This window comes from Anarhichas minor, unplaced genomic scaffold (assembly GCF_050575085.1).
Source record: "Anarhichas minor isolate MPS153535 unplaced genomic scaffold, ASM5057508v1 ptg000007l, whole genome shotgun sequence".
Classification (NCBI taxonomy): domain Eukaryota; kingdom Metazoa; phylum Chordata; class Actinopteri; order Perciformes; family Anarhichadidae; genus Anarhichas; species Anarhichas minor.
The window spans coordinates 5,520,090-5,547,500 of NW_027466453.1; the positions used below are offsets into that span (position 1 = coordinate 5,520,090).

General features: G+C 42.2%; 1 protein-coding gene across 2 annotated transcripts in view; it reads left to right on the top strand.

Annotated features, from left to right (window-relative positions):
• LOC142941405 (thyroid hormone receptor alpha) overlaps positions 1-27,411 on the top strand; it is an 88,112-nt gene that overhangs the window by 22,421 nt on the left and 38,280 nt on the right. For both annotated transcript variants that reach the window (XM_076083442.1, XM_076083440.1), the window contains exon 4: positions 12,010-13,340. The gene's annotated coding sequence lies outside the window, so the exon portion shown is untranslated. The remainder of the gene's footprint in view (positions 1-12,009; positions 13,341-27,411) is intronic.

The following is a 27,411-nucleotide window of genomic DNA, read 5'->3' on the forward strand; positions in this document are numbered from 1 at the left end:
ACTTTTGTGTGTGTGTGTGTGTGTGTGTGTGTGTGTGTGTGTGTGTGTGTGTGTGTGTGTGTGTGTGTGTGTGTGTGTGTGTGTGTGTGTGTGTGTGTGTGTGTGTGTGTGTGTGTGTGTGTGTGTGTGTGTGTTATACATGCCTCCTGTATGTGCGTGTGTCCTCACGTGGCCCTCTTGTATCACTGTCCCCGGTGATAGGAGGCTCTGTGCTGGATCAGTGCTGTCTGTCTGCAGTCACTTCAGCCGGTAAATATTGACTCTGGTCGAGGATAAAGAGCACGAGGAGAGACGTGTCACCGTAGGAGAAGGAAATGATCGGGGGGGGGGTTAAAAAGCTGCACGAGGCTACTTTATCAGTAATCACTTCTACTTCCTCATCCAGGGTTCAGTCCGCTAACGTGGTCCGTGTGCATGTGTGCATTAGCACATACTGGATAGGCTCCACAATGAAGGCCTTCCAATTATAAGTCACATTGTGCAGATGGACCATTGAGCTAATTGGCTGCAACAGACATCTTATTTATTTATTTATTTTTTCATTAAATTAACAAGGAAAAGGCCAACACAATGCAAATAAAATATGACACACTCAAAACAGCATGTGTACATATTTTAATGGAAAATGATTTGTTGTTGGAATTCAATGGCAGTATATTAACATATTATCATTCAAGGGGGATGGTAAATTATATATATATATATATATATATATATATATATATATATATATATATATATATATATATATATATATATATATATATATATATATATATATATATATATATATATATATATATATATATATATATATATATATATATATTAGAATGTATTATTATTGTATACAAATAAATACATAATTTGATTATTCTTTATTTATATAAAAGATATATGTTTTTCACAATATGGTTTATGCTACATGTGTTAGTATAACAGTCCCACTTTCTAATAATGCACCTCCTAATAAAAGGCTTAACTAATGGCAATACTCATTACGTATCACCAGAGGAATATTGATCAGTTGCAACCAATTAACTTCAGATTAAGAGCTGTAGGCAGGTTGTAAAACTCCCAGACCCTAAAGCCTTCTCACTCTCTAAATAGCAAGTCATTAAAACTTCTTCCTCACAGCAGTACAGGCCTACAGTTGTTAATGAGCTGTTACTGAGTTTGAATCAATTAGATATCAGCTCCTGATGCTCTGTGCTCTGTTTCATTGTATAATTTGCTGCGCTGTCATTCTTCCTACAGCAGGAAACACTGTTTCTATCTCCACCTCTCCGCCCATCTATCATCTTTATGTGCACTGTTGCTCAGGTCTCACTGACGCGGTGTCCGTTCTGCTGTCTGCTTGTATATTTCTACGACGCTAACAACTTCATTCCATCATTATTATTATTATCGCGTTACAAACATTTTCTTTTTTCTATAGACCCTTACAGGACCAGCCGTCTCTCAGCGTTCGTCTTTCCTCAGTGTGATAAACCGGTCGTGTGGAATTTAGATGTTTTTGCTGAGTGCAGCTTTCTTTCTCTTGAGCCCCCGCAGGCGTTTCTTGTGCCTGTACCGTTGTGTCTGACGGTAAATGGTGTCAAACCGGTCCTCGTCAGCAAGCAGCAGGCGCCCGCTGAACTCTGTCACTCCTTCCAGTCCTGAACATTTGCACACCGTCTTTTTGTTTCACTCTCTCACATCGAAGATACACGAGCCGATTGAAGAATCTAATCCACAGTTCTAGTTGGGGAATCTCCTCTGTCACAGGATGGGATTCGTTTTTCCATCTTTGAAACTCGAGTGAGGCGAGAACAAGCAGTCGGGGATACTTGGTAGCCGTGACAATTTTTCGATTTGCGATAATTAGTCCGTGTTTTCAGTTTGTGTGGCGATGCTCCCATGTGGCAAAAGAAATATATATAAATCAATGCTGCTTTGAGGGTTTCATTTCATTATTTTCCAGTTGCAACGTTGAATAAATTGAAAACATTTAGAACTGTTATTAGAAGCCAAGATAATTGTACTGCTTTACTTTTTTTCTCTCTCTCTCTCTCTCTCTCTCTCTCTCTCTCTCTCTCTCTCTCTCTCTCTCTCTCGCTCTCTCTCTCTCGATATTACATTTCTACATAATTGCCTGTTTGGTGGAGGTGCCTGATTCACGAAACTAGTCAGAAACTTGTGGAATCAGTAGAGCTTGATAACAAATTAATTAATTATAAATGTTTAGATTGTTTTTTTTCCTCCCAATTAAGCTGCATAATGTGTTCCAAAGCAAACGGCACACACACACACACAGCCCTCCCACTCACTGCTGGAAAGTCACACTGAAGATCCGACATTAGTAGAATGGTAGACCCGCTCTCATCAACGGTCTCATTTTGCGCCAAGATTCAGCTTGAACTCCTTGCCCCCTGACTGATAATCTGACACGCCCCCTCTGTTTGCGGCCCTGCAGATTGGCTTTCTGCGCTGACTCAGCGGCCTCACTTCAGTCCACTCATACCGCTCCCGTCTCGGTTTTTGCACTGGCCCGACTTTCCTGCTGCTCTTATTTACCCAACCCGGCGTGTGTCCGGAGTCCACAGCGCCGTGGACCGAGTGAGTCTTAAGGAGCAGCAGGCCTCACAGTGGGGGACGGACTCCACGCTCAGCCAGCCTGACATGATGGGAATACCAGTTCAGAAGTCCCCCCCCGTCCCCCCCCCCTTTACGATCTACTATCCGACTGTAAGGATGTGACTGCGTGTGGCAGCCATTTTTAAACACTTAAACAGACAGCGGTAACCCCCAACCCACACTCCTTTCATCTTAGACCTATTCTAGACAGCAATCAGCGACATTTTACAAAAAGAAAAAAGCAATTCAAATATAGTCCTGTCTGCCAAGTGATTTGGCTCGTGTGTGTGTGTGCGTGTGGAGATACTTTGCTGTGCTCGAGCCGCAGGTGCGTCTTGGCTGCGGTTCTCACTGGAAAAGATGATCAAAAAGATCCAGATGTGTTCACTCCGTTTTAATGAGGAGCGGAGAAAGGGGAGGACATTTGAAGACGACTGCATGAAGAAGCCGTCATTTCACTCGCTCGATATTTACAGCCAGCCTTAATGGGCCACTTAATTTGGGCTCCATTTATTTTCTATCCAGGATGTTCGGCTCTTTAGACTGCAGGTTCATTATATTGGTTTGGAAAGGCTTTTTTTGGAAAGTGTTGCGTTTTAAAAAGAAAAGCCATTTTCCGGGTTCCGAGTTCACTCATCTCATCAATTCAAGCCCTGTATAAACCATATGATATGGTTTATTACATTTTATCACAGGAGTTATTGACTTTGCAGTGGCCTAAAGACAGTTGAAATAAAAAATCACTTAAGATGTTATTTCTCTGACTTTTTATGTCTGCCCGCCGGCAACGGCAATATTTCCGGACCGTCCGTCTGGAATTCTACCACTTGAACGCCGTCTGTTATTCTACAGATGATCAGCAGGAAAGTTGCGAAGGGTATTCTTAGGGAATAACAATAATAGTTTATGGACCAGTTAAATCGAGCGTTAGCTTCCTTTCTTTGCTGTCGTAAATCTGTCCGTCCGAATGACATTTGCTAATCTGAATACTTATTCCTTCGCGAGCATGAAAGCACTCCGTTTGTGCTCTCACACCAGCGAAGCAGCGCGACGCCTCCGAGGCACACTTGTCATTTTGAGCCACGCTTGATATTTCAGCATTGTTAAACTCACTGCATAGTCTTCTTCTGATGTCTATCGTATATTATTACAGTTCCTCTTTCTCTTGTAGCTCAGCAGTGAGATTGTCATATCTGTCTCTTGAGATATCAGTGAAACAGAATTACAGGGAGCGTTTGATCCAGCCCGGTATTCTCTCCGATTTTAGTGCGTTTTCTGTGATACCCTTCAGATAAAGGGGGGGAGAGATACGTTTGCGGGCCGGCTAGCATGTGGGAACGCTCCAATGAGTGTTGAACGCTGTCAGGGAAACATCCATCACACCCCACATCAGGAGCACCACACCACACCTGACACGGGAGGAGAGCCGGGGATGTTATCCAACTTTAAGAGGCGCTGTATTGTTAATACAGGGTCGCGTGCCCGGCCTCCTTGTTTCCCCCTATAGTCATATGCACAGGGTAGCGAGTAGACGGCTCTGTCTCCACATCACTCTGCAGTGCCGCACACTGACTAACAAGCATGTGATCCAAATTTTACAGCCCAGTTACTTACCAAATTTAAAAAAGGACACATGCAATTGGAGCTTCAAAGCAGTGAAAGCCATTTTCAATTAATTTCACAGATAAGTGCTCTTATCTTTTTCTGCTTTTTGAAGCGTTTCTCGTCATAGTAAAAGCTGGGCCCCAAATTTTTATTTTCCTAAATTACGTATTATTTTTTCTGTTAATGTTCCTGAATTCAGCACATGAGAAAATGTATCTAATCGTGAGGGGAATGTCTACAATTTCAACAAGTTTCTTCAATTTCATTCCAGTTTTTTTTTTTTGGTGTGACTTACAGGCGACCCCTCCCCCCCAAGTTTCCCTCCTTAACACCTGTCTCGCGCTCTCATTGGCTGTAGCCCCCCTGACAGATCGGGTATTCAGCCTGCTGTGTGACGCTCCTTTGAACAGCGAGCGCCGAGCAAACGCCAACTGACAAAACGTTTTTTATTATGCCTCCACGCCGACGACAGAAGTGGTCAGAGGCGTTATGTTTCTGCGTTGCCCGTCCGTCTCATTCTCGTGAACGCTCAAGAATGCCTCGAGGGAATTTCCTCAAAATTCAGTATTCGGTAAAAACGTCCACATGGACTCAAGGATGAACTGACTAGATTTTGTGCGACCACACAAAAGATGGTTTTGGCCTCAACTCAAAAATGTATTTGCTAAGTAGGAGTTTTTAACAAAGGGTGGGGTAATGTGGAGAAAGTCAAATATCACGATATTATCGGCCAAATAGCGACACATCGTAGGGTTGACTATCAGTGACACTGCATTTACACAGTGAGTTTTGGTAAATAATCATCAGTAACGGTAAGAAAAGGACATCACTTTACTGTAATGCAGCCTTTAAAACCAGGAAAATACAACACTAATATTGCAATACACAAAATCTGAGACGGTATCTAGTCTCATATGATCAAGATATCGATATAATGCTCAGCCATAATTACACACAAATGTCTAACAGATGAAATGATGAAGTGACGACATTTCAGACGGACGTGGATGCAAACTGCTACTTGACTGGTCGGAGGAGGCTGTAATCCTGGTTCAGTTTGGTATAATTGATTTAGAGTATTGTTGCACTGCTCAGGAAGAAGGTCTCACACACACTTGGCTGCGTTCCCACAGTTGCTTCTGCGCAGTGTGTGTGGGCGGGCTGGTGGGTGTTTTCTAGGCTTCAAATGCCATGCACGTCCAAAATCGTAGGAAAATAGATACATGGTGAAAAAAAAGCCCAAGATACGAGCACCGTAAGACCTCATCACTACCTCCTGCCAATATTGAGACAGAGCCTCAGGCAAGACACTGTGCCCAGTACACACACACACGTACACGTACACACACACACACACACACACACACACACACACACACACACACACACACGCATGCTGTTCCAGGTCAGTGTGCCAGTCTCTTTACTAGTAAAAGACGTGTCAGCAGCCACAGAGACAATGAAAACAACAAGGTTATTGATGCCTGGAGGATTTCTTCATGTTTTTTGGTTTCCTGCCTCATCTTTTCAAAAGTCTTCAGGTCAAAGGTCGGTGTGAGATACAGAACGGGTCATCAGCCCACTCTCTGGCAAACCAGCCCGTGAACTCCCACCTTGACGAGTCCAAAAAAATCTTAATTACGCAGTGAGAAAGTGGAGAAATGCTGAAAACTTTAAAATGCTGTGACAGTAAAATAAGTAAAAGGTATAAATTTGGAGTAGTACTTTCAGAAAATAAAATTTGAAGTTTGGAGGTATTACATACACAATGACACTTTTTCTTTTTTGTCTCATGGGGCACATACCTTGAATTTTGCCCCCCCCCCCCCCGAATATATTTCTGACGTTGAGACGATTAGTGTGTTTGCGGAGCACTGTTGGATGCCGTAGTCAGAAGGGAGACGGTATTGTAACTGCAGACAAAAGAGAAATAAGGAAAAACAACGCGTTCCCTATGCTGTTTGTGGCACTCGTTCCTACTTTAGAAATGTCACAGATATATAGTTTATATAGTCTTGACTGGTTATTTTAACAACTAACAATTTCTCATTTGTTCCTATTGCCTCTAAAACATGTAGCGCACCACTATAAATGGCTGTACGATGATATGAAATAGTATTAGCTGTGATATAGGATTTCATTTTTATTACCTAATTCCCATGTTCACCAGTGCAGAGGTGCGCCTCATTGATTATTTTTTTTTTGAGTTTTTCGGACAACGGAGCTCTATGGCACAGACTAAAGGGATACTACTCAGCACAAAAGGCTTTGGATACACAGACAATACTTATTTAGAAAATATAAAGAAAAAAAATAAAGAACACTGTCAGCCTTATCCTTGAATGTCTTAAATCAAGAGAAATGAAATCGCAAATATTGCACATCTCTAGCCACTCATCCACCGGCTCCCCCCCCTTCCTAGTTCTGTTTTCCATCCAATCCATTTCTTTTTCTCACTTTCCAACAGCCAAATGGTCAGTAGTTTTGGCGACGGATGGCCTTTTTTTTCCACGTTCACACAGCCAATTTGGTAGCCAAACGGGGCTCTTTTGCATTCTGGCACTCGCACTATATTCCTGGTAAACCATTGAAAGCAGCCTATCACTGTAGCTGGTGGACAAAGGAAGTCTCTTATTCCTCCTGCTTACAGAATGATACATATTGTACATAACGATCCCCGCTCTCTCTCCTTCCATCTTCCTTCATGAGATTAATCTTGGTGTGTCTTTCATATGGCGTTCCCTGCTGCCGGTTAATTAGTCCCTCTCCCGAGCTCTCATTTGTTTAGAAGTGGTGTCCTGGAGGTGCTGTCGTTCCTTCAGTAGTTTGTTTGTTTTTTCCCACAAATTAGAAGTGAAAGGAGCAGAAAGCGGACAGGTGTGTGTAGATGTGCGAACCTCGACTTATCACACTTTAGTTACCAAGGTGACGCATTGGTGGCAAGGCCCCCCCCTTGGAATTTGATTGGCCCTCCAATGGTGCCCTTCCAACCGAAGTCAGATGGTAAGTAGTTGGCCTTTTAGTATCGTAGATGAATTACTGAACACGTATACGGTGTACAGGCCCAGTGGCCGCTGGACCAGAACCTCTGCATGAAGTGACTCAGTTAACATTGCTTTTTTCGTTTGTAACAAAACAACCATAAAGAGACACAAAATGACCACAAAGAGACACAAAATGACCACAAAGAGATACAAAATGACCACAAAGAGATACAAAATGACCACAAAGAGATACAAAATGACAACAAAAAGACACAAAATGACAACAAAATGACACAAAAACAATGAAGACAAAGATAACCAGTCTGGACCCCCAATTCTAAAGTTTTTAAACCCGCCCCAGGTGGGTTCAAGTGCACCTTGCTTAAATTGAATATATGAGTTGTGAGTGTAGGTGTTTTTATGCCCCTGCCTGTCCTATTTACTGTTAATGTATGGACGAGTGGTGCTCACGCAGTTAAGAGGGCTTAAAGCTCACCCGGGCAAATAGAAGGTATTCAAATAAATAGGTTGACTGCGAGTCTAAAGAAATGTTCTAGAAATAGAGGACGGACCTTGATTCTGTTGGTTGCCTCCACTTGTGTGTGTCTTGAGGATGAACATACCCGTTTGTCTATATGACAAGTACAAAGAGAGGTGTGTGTGTGTTGCGTGGGTGACAGACCCAACCCAAGAGCAGCTTGCACAGATGGAGGAAGATTAACAGGGCGTGTGTATGTGTCTGTACATTTTGTGCATTCAAATGTGGGTTGCCAACAATAGATTTTCCCATCCAGTAGCCGATTTGCATACTGAGCAAGAACTGTAGCTTTTGTTGTTGCAGAATGAACTCAATGCATTAGAGCATTCGCCTCCGTCGCCCCTACAGAGCCATTGTGGCGTGCAGGGACACCACATCACTGCTCACTGTTGCTTTATCATTGTGAATCACTTTTCTTGTGCAACACATCCAGGGTGTTTTTTTTTTTTTTTTTACAACATAGGAGAAATCCAACATTAGTATGCATGTAAATGCAACCAAGAGCCATCACAGCTTGACAGATGTTCTTAGCCATGATTATTTATCCTGACGCACACAGTAAGTGCTTTACCACTCCTGATGTACCCCACCGCTGTATCCCATTAAGATCAACACCCAGCCCCATCATGAATCTGAGTATGAGAAAGGAGCACCCATGTTAAAATTCTCTGCTCGCCCTCTGTCCCATCTCTTGCATTATGCATTGCGTCATGCCTCTGCACTGTGTTGCTTTTAAAGCAGTTTTTTTTTTTTTTTAAAGCTTCCATCTGTTTATTTCATGTCTCTTATCTGGGTCCCGTGCCAGATGGGCTAAGTCAAGGGCAACTGGACTTGCCTTAAGTTATTGAAGACTCTCGTCCAAAAGGCTTCTTCGGTTCTGGTTGACTGGTGGGCATTCAACCTCTGTAAGGATCTGACAAAGATGTTTGTAAAATGAAGGACGGCTTTAAATGCCTGGGATTCCCCGCCAGTCTATCGGGACTGATGAAGCCTTTCGGACAAGAGGCGAAACTTACAATCTTGGCAAAGTAGCCCAGATGTCCTTTTCCCTAGCTGCATCCTCCATATCCCGCTGGGGGGACCTGAGGTATCCCCTGGTCAGATGGGATATGTACTCCCCTCCGGGTTGTTCTGGGTCTGCCCCGAGGGTCTACTGCCTTCGCACTTCATCTAACCCTCACTCGAGAGCTAGGCCTCAAGATGCTTGAACTCCTTAACCTGGGTATAGCAGCGTGTTCGCATTGCAGACGGGGCGACCCAACAGCGCACCACGGTTTCAGGCTCGGAGGTGTTGACTCTCTCTGCAGCGGCTTCATACTGGTCTCTCAAATGGCCCAAGTGGAAACTAGATCATATTCCTCAAGGAACCAACACTTCCATTTATTTGACAAGGACTTCTACTGGTAGTGCAGCTTCTGAATATTATCTCTCCGAAGGGACGGCAGAAGAACAAGGCGCAGCATCATTAAAGCGCTGCAGAGCCTCTTAGAGAGATGGTCAGAGTGGATAATTGGGTCATTAAACTCTGACTTTTACACGGGAGAATGCTCCTCATTTCCCATTTGCTCCAGACAGTTAAGATTGGTTTCAATTAACCGTGACCATGATCTTTCCCTAACCTTTACCGAGTGGTTTTTGTGCCGGAACCTGAGCTAATATCAACCGCTGTAGTGGCAGATCAGAAAAACACTCCGTAAATAATTGTTATCTGTGCTGGTGGCGGGTCCACCACTTCAACTACTGATTGCAATGCCGTGCCATTTTGTACAGACAGTCTTGGCACCCAGACGATTAGTCCTACTGTCGTTGGGGATCCCCCTGACTTGCACCACATTTTGGTTCAGAGGGAAATATCTGCGACAGATATTCAAGGTACATTCGAATGACCTTCCCTTTAGCGCCACCCATGAGTTTGGCACATTGGCTTTTCATTGAAATATCTTGACAAATATTAGAAAGGTTGCTGAGAAATTTGGTTGTGATATTTATGGTCCCCAAAGGATTAATTGTGCTTTGATCCCTCAACACTCAAGTAGCTCACTCCTCAATCATCAGCTCGAAATTTCAATTTGTCCGATACTTTGATTTACAACCAAATACAGTTTGGTGCTGATTAGCCAAATGTTGGCATGCAAACATGCTAAACTCAGGATACTAGAAAGGTATCGCAATACTGTGCCATTAAAAAGGTTTTGACACCCCATTTTATTAATTCAGGTACATTTTAGAATGATCGTGTTTTAATAAGAGCCGTAGGTTATTTCCCGGAGGGCAGTGTGTGTGCGCAGCGCTGTCTTTTAGAGGACTGCGTGAGGATCGGTTTGAACTTTGCATCCGGTCAAGAACTAGACTTCGGGTCCCAAGATTCACCAGAAGGATGGAGTCACCAAATTAAGCTGAAAAGAAGATTAAAGATCCTGCACTGAGCTGGTGTCTCTGCATCAGCAGAACTCCATTAAAAGAAACAAGGAAAAATAACAACACAGCTCTAATCACATGAACTAAAGTAAAGGAGACGTCAGATTACTGCACACCTCGTTCATTTTTTAAGAAATACATTTTAACATTTTTAATTAATAAAGAAATAATTTAAAGTTGTTCCGTCATCTATTATTCCATTACTTTTCCTGATGTTTTTATTTTCAGTACCGAGATATTTCGACAGGGTTTCATATCAAAGTCATAATTTTGGTATCGTGACAATTGTGATTTGAAAGCATCATAACTGCGGCAATTGATGGACTTCATCTTACATTCAGGAAGTCACTGGAAAGAAAGTGCCGATAGAGGCACCAGATCAGAGAAATTGGTGATGTGGGCAGGGTAGGACATTTACATATTTTTTAGGGGGCAATTTTTGCCCCCACTGAATGAAATCCAGCGGCATTTTAAAAAAAATTGGGGGCACTTTTTGAAACTTATAAAATAACATTTAACCTTTATTCAAAATAATAAATATACTTATTTAGGCTTACAGTATATGAGCAATTGTCATCAAATGGCAATAATAAGACTATTAGGTAGTAGTCTACAGGTTCAAAGTGTTTTCTTAGTCTTTTGAACAAAAAACAAACAGAAAACATAAATCAGACAATCATATTCAATTTTATTCTTATTTCTTTGTGGTTATTTATTGTTATTATTACATTTTTTAAACAACTATTAACAATTATTAAGTCAACGATGCCTTGATTACATATACATCAGTCATTGTATGGAATTATTGAGAAAAATATGTTTGTAGCGCCTCAAATATTGTGATATTACCCATTTTTGTCCTGAACAGCTGCATTAGTCATTGTGTGGAATTTTTATAGCACCTTAAAAATTTCAAAAATGTGCCATTTGAAGGTACAAATTCAGTTCAGAGTTTTTGATTAGTAAAATATCTTAATTGACTGTCAGTCAGGTATTATTCATTAGCAACCCTCAAATCAAAGAATAAAGACACTTTACACACAATTTAGGTGTATTTTCCCTTTAACTCACGAGATGCAAGTAGCATGTTTTATACTTAATGTGAATATAATTCATTTAATCTAATTTCCATAATGCAATATGTATACTTTGTTGGCATCTTATTCTGAAAACCGGATGTTCGTCTGAAGAAACCGGATGTTGTCTCACGTTAATCTTTCCGCTAACTTTCAAAGTCCTTCGCTCACTCCCGATCTGTGCGGTTTGAATGCGTTTACCGTGAATTTCAGCATATAGGTGCACTAACATTTAAGTGTCTGCTGAGTTGGCCGCAGTCACAGGTCTGATGAAGAAGCGCTCCATTTATTTATTTGTTTAGAACGTTCGGTTCTTAACGCACACGCAACATCAGTCAAGGCGAAAATCAAAAACATTCTATGGCAACTGGACCGGGTCATATAGGCTACGATGTTTTTGACAAGTTCATTAAATTATCATTATTATTAGAGGAAATTATGGGGGCATTTTTTGCCCCTCTCCTAGTGATATCAGGGGCAACATTATATTTCTTAGGGGCAGTTTTGCCCTTTGCCCTCGTGTATTTCCGACGCTGGATGTGGGTCACTTTGGAAGGCAATGTAGAACTGCTTTGTTGTTAAGTCTGTAGAACTTGTCGAGTCCAAAACTGAGCCCCAAAACTCGACTCTGACGAGAGAGTCCGTCCATGAAAATCACAAAAATAACCGGTAACATGGACGTCCGTGGTGAAGCCCAACGATAATAGCGATAACGGAGTTAAGTGCCGCGGTCACAAATGCTAACCTGTCTCTGTGTTTATGTCCCCCGTAGGTGGAGCCCCTGAAGAAACCTACCGGTGCAGGTTAAGAGGCGGAGGCTGAGCGTGGACTTCTTCAGATGGACTCGGGGAAACCACCAGCATTCTTTTACAAAAGACACAATATGGACGAATAAACCTCAGGACTGCCACAGCGCCGCTTTACCTCCCGCCCGTCCTCTCCTCTTCCTCTGATCCAATCAGAGAGAACAACCTCTCCTGCTTTCTACCTCCCAGACAAATAGAGAAGGGGGAAAAAAAAGAAAGAAGTGAAAGCATTTTATTATTCGTTATCTTTTTTTTTTCTTCTCTCCGCGCAACATTTCTCCATTTACCTCAGGGATTTTCTCTCCCACTGCCTACCTCCTCCACCGAAACAGCCGACCCCAGTGACTGGAACACCGGGCAGAAAACTCACCTGTGACCACTCGCTGCTGTTACCATGACAACCTGTATTGCCTCTCGAGCTCTTCTCACTGCAGCCGTGACGATCAGCAACGACCTCGGACCTTTCGCCACCCGCCAGCTCAGACCTGCTCGCTGCCTCCATTGTACTGATCCATACTTGTAGCCTGGGTTGGTTATTATTGCTGGACGGGGGGAAAAATTAAATAAAGGTCGGTTCCTCGTTTGCCAGAAAGCCAGCGCCGCACTCACAACAGCCTCACCCTATCTCTACGATACACCCGGCAGGAAACTATATACCTCAGCGACACACTCACTCAAGGAAACCGAAGGGAACCTTTTTAGCAACAGCATTCAATATCCTGGTGCTTAAACCCATTCCGGCAGGTAACGCACGCTCACAAGTCCCGGTGCTTCAATCTACCCGGTAGACGACTCTCCTTCAGCATCTCCCATTTGCCTCAGAGGCGGGAGTATAGCAACAGTAGCCAGGGAGGCCTCCAGAGAAGCAGGGAGAGAGAGAGAGCGAGAGAGAGAGAGACTCAAGAGCGCTGCCCCGGCAGTCAACTTCATTAAATTTGTTTCCCCAGCAGTCACATCATACACAAGCCTCTTGATCCAAGAGCTAGCATACATCAGCAATCGCCCAAGAGGCCTTTCGGGGAGATCACAGCAGAGACTCAGAAGTCCCCCCCCTTTTTGCCTCGAGTGTCACCCACATAAAGCCTCCAGAGAAGTCATCCACCCACAGAGCAGGAGAAGTTCCTGAGGAGGCCTCAACAGCAAAGGAAGTAAAGGCTAAAGAACTCTCTGGCAGATAGATATCAGAGCATTGTGAACTGTAGAAAGTTAGAAGAGCCAAACTCCGAGAACCGTATTGTGTGACAGCGGAGAGGGAAAGGAGGGAGACGGCGTTCAGAGTACGGAGAAGAATGCAGTGGTGAGTTCCTTTTTATTTTATTTGACATGCTTGTGTTTCTTCTCCTCACTAACAGAAGGCTAGGGTATAAAGAATATAACCGTTTTTCGTCCTTTCTCTCTTCTTATGCCATTATATGCTAATGATTACAAGAAGAAAAAAAGAGATATGTTCCATCTGTTATCGTTACAGGTCTTTAAATCACTAACTGACATTTAAATGGCATTTCTGCCTTTTTAGATGATACGGAGTGGAGACGGACAGCTTTGTAGTAAAGGTCATTAACTCCTGCAAGAACGTTCATCCAGGCAAAGAAACCTCATTCAGGAGAGACGTGGCTTGTAATACAAGTCTCTGGGAAGTTTGTAGCTTGGACGCGGTTTTGGCCTGACATCCACAAAGATGGCAAAGTAGTGCGGTAGGAGATTTGAGATCTCAACCATGGGACATTTCTTTACCCACACTAGCAGAGCTCTGGCTTAGAGGGTCGTCTTCCAATCAGAAGATTGGCGGTTCGATCCCCGTCTCCTCGAGTCCATCTCCACGAGACACTTAAACCCTAATTGCTGCCGGTACGGTAGCCTCTGCCATCAGTGCAAGTCCACTTACCATTACCGCTTTGGTAAACACTAAAACATCAAACTGTCAGATGGATTTCCGTTTTTTTTTCTGGGAACCGGTCATGTATTCTAATGACTTTGGTGATTCCTCCGGCACCAACGCCAGGAGGACATTTTTATTGCTCTGCGCCGGCGACAGCTGAGGCCGGAGGCATGATGGTTTCAGGTCGTCCATATCTCCGGGACACCTGGAGGGAATTTCTACAGATTTGGCACAAACGTCCACTTAGGCTCAATGTTGATGTTGATTAGATTTTGGTGGTCAAAAGGTCATTGTGACCGCACGTTTTTGGCCATAACTCAAGAATTCATATGCTAATTATGACACAAATGTCTACGAGGACGTAAGAGATAAGTACTCCTAAGTGAAATGAGCTCCGTTTATTTTAATTTCTTTTGGCTGAATGACTGTGAAATACTCGAGTTGTAGTTCAGGAAAGGAGCCTTTTGTTATGTTCCAGGCCTGGGATGGAAGGCAGAATATTTAGTTTAAGACCGAGCGGTGAAATAACGTAATTTTATAATTGAATGAAATACAGTTTGACTAGCTGTATCTTTCATGTCTTATGAATTCCATGAGGGATGAATTATTAAAACTTTGTCAGGTTTATGACCAAATACCTCCAAGACTGACATCCCCTCAGCTGTATTTTCTGTTTAGCGCTAATTGGCAAGTGTTAACCTGCATCAAAAAACGGCTCCAAATAAGAAAAGGACAGTTTTTCAACACGACCTAGACTTCCAAAAATCATCTTATCGACCTCTTCCGTGTCCAATCACTTTAAACGCTGCACAGCTTCACTTGGCCATCAAACGACTGCTGAGATCCTCTGATGGAAATCATACACAGTGCTGCGCATTAACTCTGTTCTTTGAAATGACGTAAAGAAATATATATAAACAGGACACGCTGTTCCTCGTTTCCTTCACACAAGATTAAAGGAAGAGTGAAAAGACTGATGGGGAGATTTCAGAGAGATGGATGAGAGGTAGGTGGAGGAGGATGAGGGGGGGATAGAGGGGCTAACATGTGAGCGACAGACGGATGAGAGGTAGGTGAAGGAGGATTGGGGGGGGGGGGTGGGGGGATGATAGAGGGGCTAACATGTGAGCGACAGAGGTGGATGTGACTCCAGCAGCATCAAACGTCTTACCTCAGACACCCTCAGTCCTCAGTCAATCAGCAGGAGTAGCACGCGCACCGCCGTCCGTTGTTGACAGTCTCCTCACATCAGCAGCTCAATCCCCGCCCCACTGCTTCGTGTTGCCACGGCAACACACAGCCTTCCCCAAGCCACCTGTGGCTCAGGACGGTGTGTGTGTGTGTGTGTGTGTGTGTGTGTGTGTGTGTGTGTGTGTGTGTGTGTGTGTGTGTGTGTGTGTGTGTGTGTGTGTGTGTGTGTGTGTGTGTGTGTGTGTGTGTGTGTGTGTGTGTGTGTGTGTGTGTGTGTGTGTGTGTGTGTGTGTGTGTGTGCGCGGGCCATCTTTAGGAAGCATTGACCTGCTTGGACCAATCAGACGGTGAAGTGTGTATGTGGACATTGTTAAGTGGCCCGGCTACTGCATTAAAGGGCACATGGGGCCAGAGAGAGAATCTCGTTTCTGTGCACAGCTACACGAGCACTGAATGAGTCACCATCGAGCTCTCGGAGTCTATTGCTGTAATCATGCTGTGTGTGGAGATAAAACACTTCCCACAGAAAACTTCTATGAATGTATGAAACATGAATTATACCCACCAGTACTTTATCATTGTAGTTTTATGTTTCAGTTTTTTAACTTCCAGTTTGTGTGATGTGGTGTGTGGCTGAGTACAGGTACGTTAAGTGTAAAGGTTCATCTTCACTACGTTCGTCTCACAGTTACAGGAATTACATTGAACGCTTTGATCAATAAATTGACTGATGTTGGCATCAATCAATGTCTGTAAAGATTTAGCAAAGGTAATAACAGCAGGTTGATTGTGGAGCTGTTGTTAGGTGGATTGTTTTAACTTTGGACCAGCTTCGCTGTGTCCCCCTTCTTCCAGTCTGTTTGCAAAGATATGCTAATTCATGCTTCACTCTAGGTCTTTACTTAAAGGACAAAATACGCCTATTTAATTCGTTGCTGGGAGATAGATCGGAAGATTGATTTGATTTCGACCTTTCAAAGCAGTATTCTCCCAGTGTTTTTCTTTCCCTCCGGCCCGCCTACTTGTGATACAATGTCATTTCAAATCCTTCTTTAAAAAGATATAGGCAGTCAGGGCATTAAAAACCAATGATCTTTAGTTTATCTTTTCCGGTGAAGGTCTTTCTCCCCGTTTCCACTCTATGCTAAGCTAACCAGCTAGTGGCTGTAGTTTCATATTTACGGTACAGACCTGAGAGTGGTATAGATCTTGTCATGTCATTCTGAGCAGGAAACAAAACCAGCGTATTTGTCATTACAGTAAAATATTAACTATTTTTTTTTTATGGTTGTCCGTCCATTCTCGTGATACCTCCTGAGCGCCTAGAGGGGATTTCTTCAAATTTCGCACAAACGTCCACCTGGACTTAAAGATGGGGGTCAAAGGTCGAGGTAACCATGACCTCACGTCCTTCCCCTGTCTCATTGGAGCCATATCTGTGGAACGCCTCGAGGCAATTCCTACAAATCTGGCTCAAACATTTGCTTGATCTCAAGGTGGAACTGATTACATTGTGGTAGTCATAGACCGCTGTGACCCCCCAAAACACTTCTTGATTCTAGGGTTATCAGTGCGTTCCCATTAATGGATTCAGTAAATGTATTTAGTCCGTGAGCTTTAGGGCCCTTTCAGACGGACGTTGACCCTGTAAAGAACTCTTCCTCATCCATTCCAGGCGTGGCAAGTCGACCCGTGCGGCGTCGACCAGTAAGCCGCTTAGTTGGCCAGTCAAGGTCATGCAGGTGCTTTGATGAGCTTTCAAACTGGACCTCCTGGTTTGTGTTTGATCTCCTACCCGTACCGGTACCCTGTACACACACCCACACTCGCACACACACACCCACACATACACCACTGCAGCTTTTCTTCTTCAGTCCTGCTGCCAGTGCTTGCGTCATTTCTTTTTTTTCTTGGGTTGTTCTTCTATAAAGAAGCTGGCTTCATTACCTATTTAATTGGTAGTTGAGCACCGAGGCAATTTGGAATGTTTTTTAATTAACGCTCCCTCCCCTCGGCTGAATCTCTCCTCGGTGTCACTCCTCCTTGACCAGAAGGTCCTTGTTAAAACATGCATGATATCACTTTGCTTTAAAATAGGTCAGCCTCATAAAAAAAGGCCTTTTCTTTTTCTTTCTTACCCTGTGGCTCTTTGCAAAATTAAAACATTGACAGCTCTTTTTTTTTTTTTTGTGTGCACTGTATCACTTGATCATTGGACCATCGCAAACAACAGCTGTGCCTGTAAACATATTCCTCGTTGTTCCAGCGCGTTTCTGCCTTAAAGCAATAACTATACATAATGCAAAAAATGAACTTCCAGTGCGTGCAGTTTTATGTTATTTTGTCAGGTCCACATTATGCCACCGACAGTACAGGGTTAGAATATGAATAGCTTACTGCAAGCTCAATTAACAACCGAAGAGTCTATCATTTATCAGACAAAATAGATGTTTGTGCTCGTCCAGTTTTTAAATGCACACGAAAGCTTTCCTTTGATTTAAATTTACCCCAGGACTATTGTTTTTATCACGCCATTCATTCCCCTCTCTCGTTTCATTTTATGTTTTAACGTTAACGGAGCGAGAATTCCCTGAAATGACAGTCAGCAGTCATGTAGAAGTAATGAAATGCAAGAATGATAAACACCAATATCTATTTTTTTTTTTTAATTATCCAATCACCCAATGAATCCATGTCCAATTATCTCATTATGTGTGTGTTTTATAATCAGCACTAATGGATCGACCTTCACTTCATGTCTTTTGCTGAGATTTTTGGAACTCAATTTTCTTTAGAAAAAAACCCAACAACAACAAAAACCAACTCTTCCTGGAGGTTCAGAGTTGCAAACACTTTAACTGTTTCACTGCCACCTTTTAACACGACGCAGTAATGTGACATGGATTCCAGTGCTTATAAGAAAGAGATGTTTTATTGGATCAAAGTCGTTTTGACACTGATCAACATTCAGTCTTTATGTCTCTATAAGGACCAGCTTTGCTTTCTTTTCTTTATTCTCCATTCTTCTTTGCAAGACTGGTCAAGTTCCTTTTTTCAAGTCCAGCCTCAACACCTCCATTGGGTTTCGATCTGGACAAAACTGCACTTAAAAACAAGGAAAAGAACACCAGCGAGGACGCTCAGTCTGCACATGTTGGGGTCCAGAACATTGTGAACACGTTTCTATTGGCAGTGAGAGTAATCGCAGCACTGATCAGTGTGTCCACGAAAAACTCCACATTGATTGGCAAGCGCTTGAGGGATAGGAGACAATCAATACAGTTGATTTAGGGCTAACGGGTGACTGGCAGCATTGAGTTGTTGAAGCGATCAAACTAAATACTCTATCGGTCCTTTAATTGGTGGGACGTCAGACGCTGTGGCAATGCAAAGCCTGCAACATATATAACATAAATATAAAAATGTTGTTGCTGCTCAGTGCACCAGAGTGGAGGTCGTTGTCCTTAATCACAGCTGCGTTTACTGCCATCTGTTTTTTTTCTTTCTCAAAACATCCAATATCTTGCTGGAGATGAGGTGAAAGGGAATCGATTCATTTGTTGTCCAATTGCGAAAGTGATGGAATTTACTTTAGAGGAATAAAAAAAATAAAATAATAAAAAAAAAAAGTCACTTTAGAGAAATATGTCAGAGTCTATATAGATACAGTATTTCAGCCACATTGTTTTTCTGAGTTGTGTAAACATAAGTGGAATATATAAGAGTTTCCCCCAGAAAACTTGTATTAATAAAGTTGCATAGCGCTTCCCCCGACGCGTCACTTTTACTCATCAATCAAGTAAATACATGATGGTTAAAAGTGATTACAGTTCAATATTTGTATTCAATTAAACCCTTATTTCTATACTATTCATGGTCAGCACCGTTGCTGTCCCTCTCCTAACGTCGTATCAGAGCCGTGTTAAGTTACCGAACACTTCCTGCTGCTCCTCCTTCACATTCAAAACATTGCTGTTTTCTTTTCTTCTCTTGAAGCGGTCTCAAAAACCACTTTCACACCTCCAGCTCCTCAGTAAAGTAACCAAGTGTTTTTACACTGCCCTGCTGCAAATCTGCTTGTGCAGCATGAAGCCACACGGGGATGGAGCGCGGCACGATGGAAAGAAGCCAACTGTTGGCTGAAGCCTTGATTAAAGAAAAACACCACTTGAGTTTGTTGGACTGCGCTGCAGACAGACACAGCAGCTGCTCTTCTGTTGTGTTTCTGACAAACGTCAGAGTGTTTGCCGTAGTATTGAACCGTCGGCGTCGCCAAACCAACCTGGACTGAAATGTTGACTTGCCTCACAGATTGGATAATCTGGTTTTTTATTTCTCAGAAAACGGTACATTTTCAAAAATAAGTCCTGTTTTTATTTACTTCTGTTGTTCGCTTTGAACAAGCTTGTTCTTTTTCTTACAATCGAATATTCATTTTCATATTCAAATGTCGATTTTTGGAAGATGTGAAACTCATTAGAAGAGAACGATCTTGATTCCCCCCCCCCCCCCTAGTTTTCTAGCACCCTTCTTTCTCTCTCTTTTCACTCGTCATCCCTCCTCATCTTCTCAGTATTCAAACCATTTCTTTAAAGTAAAGAATCTTTAATCACATTTTTCAAGACAATTGACCTAATAAATTAAATTGTGCTAAATTTTTTGTCTTATCGTACTTTTAGACTACTCAAGGAGCGTACGATTAAACTTCCCTTTATTTAAACGCAAGGGAAATTAGTCGTCAGGAACATCCCTACTGGTTATACTAAAAATTGTATATCCATATTTCTTTTATGGCAACAAATGCTGTTTGAAAAGAGTAATATATATATATATATATATATATATATATATGATATATATATTACCAGATTTTTTTAAATCTGCCAGCTTGTTTTTACATGTGATATGCTTCCATCCGCCCCCACGTCCTCCTGTGCAGATGCTCCTTTTTATATCCAGCCACTCAGGGTTGATTGGTCAATCTTCTGGCTGCCGATTCCTGCAGTGTCACATGTCCATACTCCCCCCTCCACCCCCATCCAGTGGCCCCTCACATATGTCAACCTGCTGCTCTCAATCAATGCAATATAAAGGCATGAGACGACCCGTGTGTGTGCCAGCCACTGTCACAAACAAGATAAACACACACTACCCATACTGTGCTACGCGTTTAGACAAATACACAAGACTTACTGTGAATATCATAATTACTAATGCGTGCTCAATGCCCCTTGGCATTATTTTTCATTTAAAATTGTTAAAATTCTAAGCTTTTCTTTAACCTTAAAATACTGTACATGGCCTAATTGGAGCTTGCTGCAGTGGTCGGTACCAACGTTGATGAAAGCCAGCAGGAATGTTAAATGTGTGTTTGAGGTGATTTGGAGTCTTGACTGTTCGCTAAGCACCGCTCCCCTTAGCTACCTGTCTGTCTTTTTGGTCTCGCACGGCAAATATCCAATGATAATAATGACCGATTTACCACCTGAGATTGTAATTAGTTTTGGAAACGAGAGGTTCTCCATTTCAGACAAAAGCAGCGTCTCATTTCGCGGACTTTAGCTAGCTAGCTAATTTAGCTATTGTTAGCGCCGTGAGATGGTTAAAAAACCTGTCTCATGCTGATTATATTTTTTACAAGTAAAACATTGAAAATAATCAGGAAAAATGTAAAAAAAAATAGACTGTATAAGACTTGTGTATAAGACAAACATTTGTTCAACAAGAGATAAATGCAGACGGACTTGTAGTCCAAACACACGTCAACTTGCATCTTGTGTAAGTCAACCGTCAGTGTTCTGGTTGTGGAAAATATTTAGTTACTTATCCAGATTAGTGCCCTGCAGTTTCTGAGTTTTTCCAGTTTTTCACTTGAAAATAGCAATTAAATCATCCAATCAGCAGGCCCCGCTTTAAAGTGCTCTTGGTTGGTCTGCACACACTCCAGCTCGTAGCGTGGGAGCAGTTATCAGGGGGTATTCTCCCTCCCTTTACAAAAATCTGCTCTCTAGTCTTGCAAATTATGACGAACAACTTCCAACCCTTTAATTTAATTTGCCCGAGCCGGGTAATCCATCACAATTTACACAAAGCTTTAATTTGGTTTTGTTGCCGTTTCTCTGTAGTCTTTATTCATCTATGCATAATGAAGTCTTTTCATATGAGAAATGTAAATCTCTTGGGGAAACAATCCCAACAAAATATGATATATTGCTACTTTTCTTTTTAAATCCCTTTTTTAACCTGAATGCATGCTAATTTGCATATGTTTAGGTTTGATAGTGTTTTGAAAGTCAAGTTAAGGCAACATTACAGGATTCATACATGAATCAAGACACCGGAGCAGCAGGGGCAGAGAAATACTGACTCGACAGAGCTGAACATAAAACATAAATATAGAATAACCCTCGGTTGGACAGATTCATGAGCTAACAGATGGTCGCTGTTTACAATCTGTAAAATATAAGACCATACAGGCAAGGGTGTGGAAGTGGGATGTTGAAATGATTGACAGTATTTGGAGACTGCAGAAAAGAAAAGATTTACGTCACACGCGTCACACGTCCATGCGCAATAATAACAAGAATGTACGGAAGCCCTGAGAGGTCAAAAATATTATTCTGATTATACATTTTTGATCTTAATTGTTTTCTCTCCTGTGTTTATAACTTAGAAACAGTTGAAAAGAGAATCACCAGGATAATATTTCTTAATTCCTTACCTTTTATTTGAATGTGTTGTAATACTAATTTTGGCCACATGAGGCTGAAGTGCACCACGTTCTAAATAAGACCAAAAGCATAAATATTTTCTTCCCGGTGAGTTTTAATTCCTCCATGCACTCCGAACACGAGATGCATACATCAGATAGCGGTTCAACCGTGTGCTGAAGACGAAAAGGTTAACGAGAAAAGTTCACTTCTGCAGAAAATCCAGTGTTGAGATTCAGGTTTGCTCCGAGTTCATTTCTCAATTCCAATACCTTTGGCATTTTCCAAATGAGTTAAACTGATAATATCAAGAAATTAGATTGGATGGGCGAGGAGCTCAGAGGGGTCATTACAGGTTATATATAAGGAAAGGATTAGTAGAGGAAGGGGAGGTCAGAGGTCGGAAGCCTGGACTAGAGGTTATTAAGTCCCAGGTTTTATCCCCACCACCAACGCCGTGTCCTCGGGGTCGTTTATCCTCGGGAGCAAACTCCCAAAGGAGATTACGTTAAAGATACAACAGAGAAAGTGTGCACCGGCAGAAGCATGAAGACTCTGTTTCACTCCGCAGCAGTGGCTGTGGAAGTTGTAACTGCCACTGTGATCTCTTCTCAGCTCTAGGTTGTCTGGTTTTATAGCTTCCTAAAGCTTCACGCAAACTACAGACTCCATTTGGCATTTTACATCGTATATTTACATCTGCCTTACTGCTTTATGGCACAAAGAGAGATTCCTGTACAGTACTTTTCAGGGTGTGGTAGGTTTGGTTTCTGAAGTAATGGGGGACACAATGAAGTCCTTTTAACCAGACTTGTATTTGACGTTTATATTTCATCGACCTATATCCAACTATACAGCAAGAATCTCTGTCTGTCTGTCTGTGTTTGTCCTTCGCATGTCTCCAATACCATTCATCTGATCTACTTAACACTTGGCGGATGTATTGCTGGGGACGCAAGGACGTGCAGTGTTGAATTTGGACACGCGACACACTCGATATTCAAAAAGTTTGCATAAAGATGCGATAGTGCTATGTAAAGGGGCGGGGCTTCAGGGCTCTATGGAGTCGAGCATGTCGTCCGAGGAGAAAGACAAAATAATCCAAAAAAAATTTTTAGAGGCTTTCCATAATTTATTTCACCTCCAAATTCTTTCAGAACAAGGCATTACCATTTTCAAATCAAACAAGTGCTTGTTCCCGAGTGAATCGCGTGAGAATTACAAGATCACGTGAGAGTAGCTACCGCGGTGGAAACGGTATCGCCAAATCTCTACCGGTGGACTCATTTCTACAGTCGGAACGGTATATTCCGTCATATCGCCCAACCATATTAAGATTACGTTAAAATGCAAAATGCCTTCTCCAGAGCCAGTGTTTGGTTTGTCCGTTCTGGGCTACTGTAGCAACATGGCGAGAGGATCAGGGCTCATTCTCAGTTTACAATACTCTTCTTAGTTTCAGGTGATTATAAACTAATAATTATGAATATTATATTCCACTTCTGCTAATAGATTCCATTTGGACCTTAAAGAGAAGCTCGAAATAGCGTATGCCTGTCAAGCTGCCAACTACAGAGCCATGCAGCTAATGCTGTAAACACACCCAACCAACTGGCAGCATGAATTAACATCAAAATCTTAACTCTGAGCTTTTATTTTCGACGGTTGGACGGCAAAACAACACTGAGTGTAATGATCTAAAACTGTAAAAGCGCTGCAGAAAAGATGAAGGAAAAAAAAATAAAAAATGCAGTGAAGCAATGCAGCTGAATTAGTTAGCCGGTCGCTCGGCCCTCTCGGCAACACGAGCAGGTATCAGATTATGATTGTTCCTACACGTTTCCAGCAGCAGGGTCAATTATGCAGCTGCAGCGTGGGGGCCGCGGCTTCTGCTGAATGAATAACGCCCAACGGTGAGAGATGAGGTGGGAGCGCAGTCATTCTAACACATCCACACAAACAGAAGAGGGGAGGCGAAAGGAAGGTCAACCGTGGCAGACTTACATTCTTGGCAGCGCGGCTGATCGTTACAGAGGGAGAGAAGGGGGGGGGGGGCGAGGAGGCTGACGAAGGGGAGAGGTGCGGGATGGGAGACTGCAGAGCTATGGAGACAGACGGGGGAGAAAGCTGTGGAGCTCTGATTTGAGAAGGTCAGTCTTTGCTTCTATGTTGCCTCAGTGTGCGCGAGCTTGTTTGTACTGCAAAGGAAACGTGGGGGTTTGTGTTTGGCTTATTGCGACAGTTTCTTTAATGTTTGACTTAATGTGCCCGAACACTCCATGTTTACGTTTACAGCGCGGCCTTGCACGTTGCTTTAACATTGCTCACTCTAACAGAAGGAAATAGGTCCGTGGTTTAGAACTCCTTGAAACGTTCAGTGCCTCAGGCCACTGGATGTGAAGGAATAAATATATCCGTGCAACTTAATCAGCACATATCACTTTATTTTCTAAATTAGACCTGCAGCTATGGATTATTTAATGATTAATCATCATTTGTTAAATGTTGATTTTCTTTCATACAATCTATGAATAATAGTCTTCAGCATAAAAACCTATGAAACGGCACATTTTTTTAGTATTACAGTAATTTTTACAGTAACTACTTTTTTTTTTGGGATAAGTCTGTCTGTCTAGGTTTTCAACTTGTGAGGTGCCTCCCCAGGGTGCTGTGGGAGAGTTGGCACGAAGCAACGATTCGGTGCGAGGTGAAAGGCTTGAGGCGCACGCCGGTGTTCTTAAAAACAAACAGGAAGTAAGGCTTCTGCAGTTTGGCCCGCTTGTAAACACGATAGACATTTACAGCAGCTGCAAAGCTGCAGGAGCAATGAAACATATAGTTCACTGAAGCAATTAAGGTCCTTTAAAACCATTACTGCCCGATTGCTGCAAATGTGTCAAAAAGCCAAATCTGAACACACAGACATAAAGCACATGTTTTTAGATTCAGTGTGACGTGCGATATAATTTCTGCTGTTGTCCATCGCAAAGCAAAAGTCATAAGTCTGCTTTGAAATCACAGATAAAAGACGTTCCTTTAGAACTTGGCGACACGCATGTGGATTAATTACAAAGTCTAACAATCATAGTGTGAAAGAAAGTCACCGATATTCATTCAAAATATGCGATCTGTAGATCAATGCATTAATGCCTTTTAGTCCTTTTATCCCTGAGAACACGACATTGTGAACAACAAATCTGAGAGCTAGTAACGTTAGCAGTACCGCTAATGGCTAACGTACGGAGGTTCTATTGATTTCCATTACGATGCGTTCAAGCTCCGTTTAGTAAAAGTGAGTATTTGCCCAAGGCAAATTATAAAGTTATCATGATGTGTTATATCATATATACAGTATATATCATCACGTGTTATCTTATAAAATATAGCTTTTGGTGAAACCCAGTTTTCACAGCATTATGAAATAGGTATTAAAGAGGGAATTATCACCTGTTTATCACCACTTTAAGCGGCTTATAATACATCATTAAAACTCTGAATGACGAGATGTTTTTAACAATAAAAATACAATCTTTATTCCCTCATCATTTGAAGTGTGTTTTTATGGAAACAACCCTTATAGACACCCCTACCTGCGATTCATCACCATTTTTAAGGATTCAAACACAGATCTAGAACCTTCCACCCTCCGTGCTTGTGTGCCATTCGTTTAATATATTAATAGGACCCGAGAGCCCCCCACGGGGGGCTGTTTTAGAGTGTGCAGCATTCAGCGTGTCGTAGAAAGCATTTTTCATAAAGAAATATGATTATTGCTTCAGACATATTAAATATCGAATTAACGGGAAAAGTCCGAACATCATCATCATACCAGCCATTGTAAACACTGCAAACACAATTATACATGAACTAATATCATATCTAGAAGATTTGCCACAATTTTGGCCAAAAATCGACGACCTATGCTCTCTCTATGGCTCTCTCATCACGGAGCAGGATCGCACATGGCGGATGAACACATGCAGGAGGGGCACGATTCGACCCGGAAATGCACAGCGGCGTCCAAATTACTCTCTTTCAAACCGTTCAAAAGTTATGGGTATGCATGCCAACATCAGCCGCAGGTCACGAGAAAAAAAATTGGGTAAAAAAACTTACGTTTTGACGGTTTTGGCGATGAAAAACTGATTTATTCGAGCCGATTTCTGCACAGCTATGCCCGCCATGTTCTGCTGCATGTCTGTGAGTGAGATCAATGCGCTGGCGGAATGAATCACAAAATAGCAGACGATTCTGTGGGGTGGAGCAATCCATGTAGAGAGGGGGGTTCGCCCAGCATTTTGCGATTTTTAGTCAGTAAACAGACCCGGATACGATCAAACACCCCTGCATGGCTCCCGTTGGACTATCCCGCATCTAAAAATGTCTCACACAAGTAAATCGGCCTTACCAGGGTCACATGGACACACATTATGAGCCATTTATTGTTATGAATTACAGATATGACACATCATAACTGCTCAAAATGATTCAAAATGGTGTCAAACTGATTTATTAGGATTATTGAACACTCTTAGTGATAAGAAAAGTGAATATATAGTTAATATTTAGTTATATAGTATATAAAATTAGTATACAGCAATGCAACAGCTGGTTCCGAAAATCAAAATTTTGATTTTTATGACCATTTATGCTGGCCTGCTTCACTCAATCGAAGTAAAATATGTTGTGGGGACATGTAAAACGTGTTGTTCTATGACTGTGGCGTGGTTTTAGGCTTGCAGCTACATTATTTTTTTTTTTAAAGTTCAATACAAGTGCTTTTTTTTCAGGCGAACCTAGAAATTTTTCAATTTGAGCTGTGCCGTAAGTGTATCAGTTATTAACCAGTAACATATACACAATATTTACACAATTCAACACATCTCACAAGTGTTACCAGTATTCTAGCATCAAAATTATTAAAATAGACCTTGTAGTTAGAGCGCGGGACTCTCTTGAGTATGGCTATGCAATTTTCGAGCAGAGGCCTAAAAATAGGGTTAGGGTCCTATGAGTTAACTATTAAACTGTTGGCAGCGTGCCAACACAGTGCTGTGATTGTGGTGTGTGTGTGTGAGCTCTCGCTGCTGTCACACAAGTGATTATGGTGTGTGTGAAGGCAGAGTGCAGACCGCACATTTACTTTGCCTCTTGAGAAAGGATAAAAGCCTTTTTTAATCTCCTTCCACTCTTTTCTTTTTTTTCCTGCTTGGAAAATATTTGCTCAGCAACATGGACTGATATTGAATAGTGGATGAGGATAAACACACAGGCTCAAGCACTAAAGCAACAGTCCATGTCTCCACTGTGCGTGATTGGTAAAGGCTACTGCTATGGAAATGATCTCTTCATTCATAAACACGACTTTCAAACTTTCCTTTGCGGATATATTCCAAGTTGAGTGCATCAGATTTGGTCTTTACAGTTTGGGAGCATGTCGGCGATGTGCAAAGTACCCAAGGGAGCATCGATGAGTACAGTGCAAGCTGTTCCGGAGCTTTCAGTCCCATCACGTGAGCCTCCTTAGCTGGTGTTGTAGACGTATACATGTCTGTGCCTTTGAGCCGTTTGACTTCTCTTTCATGTTG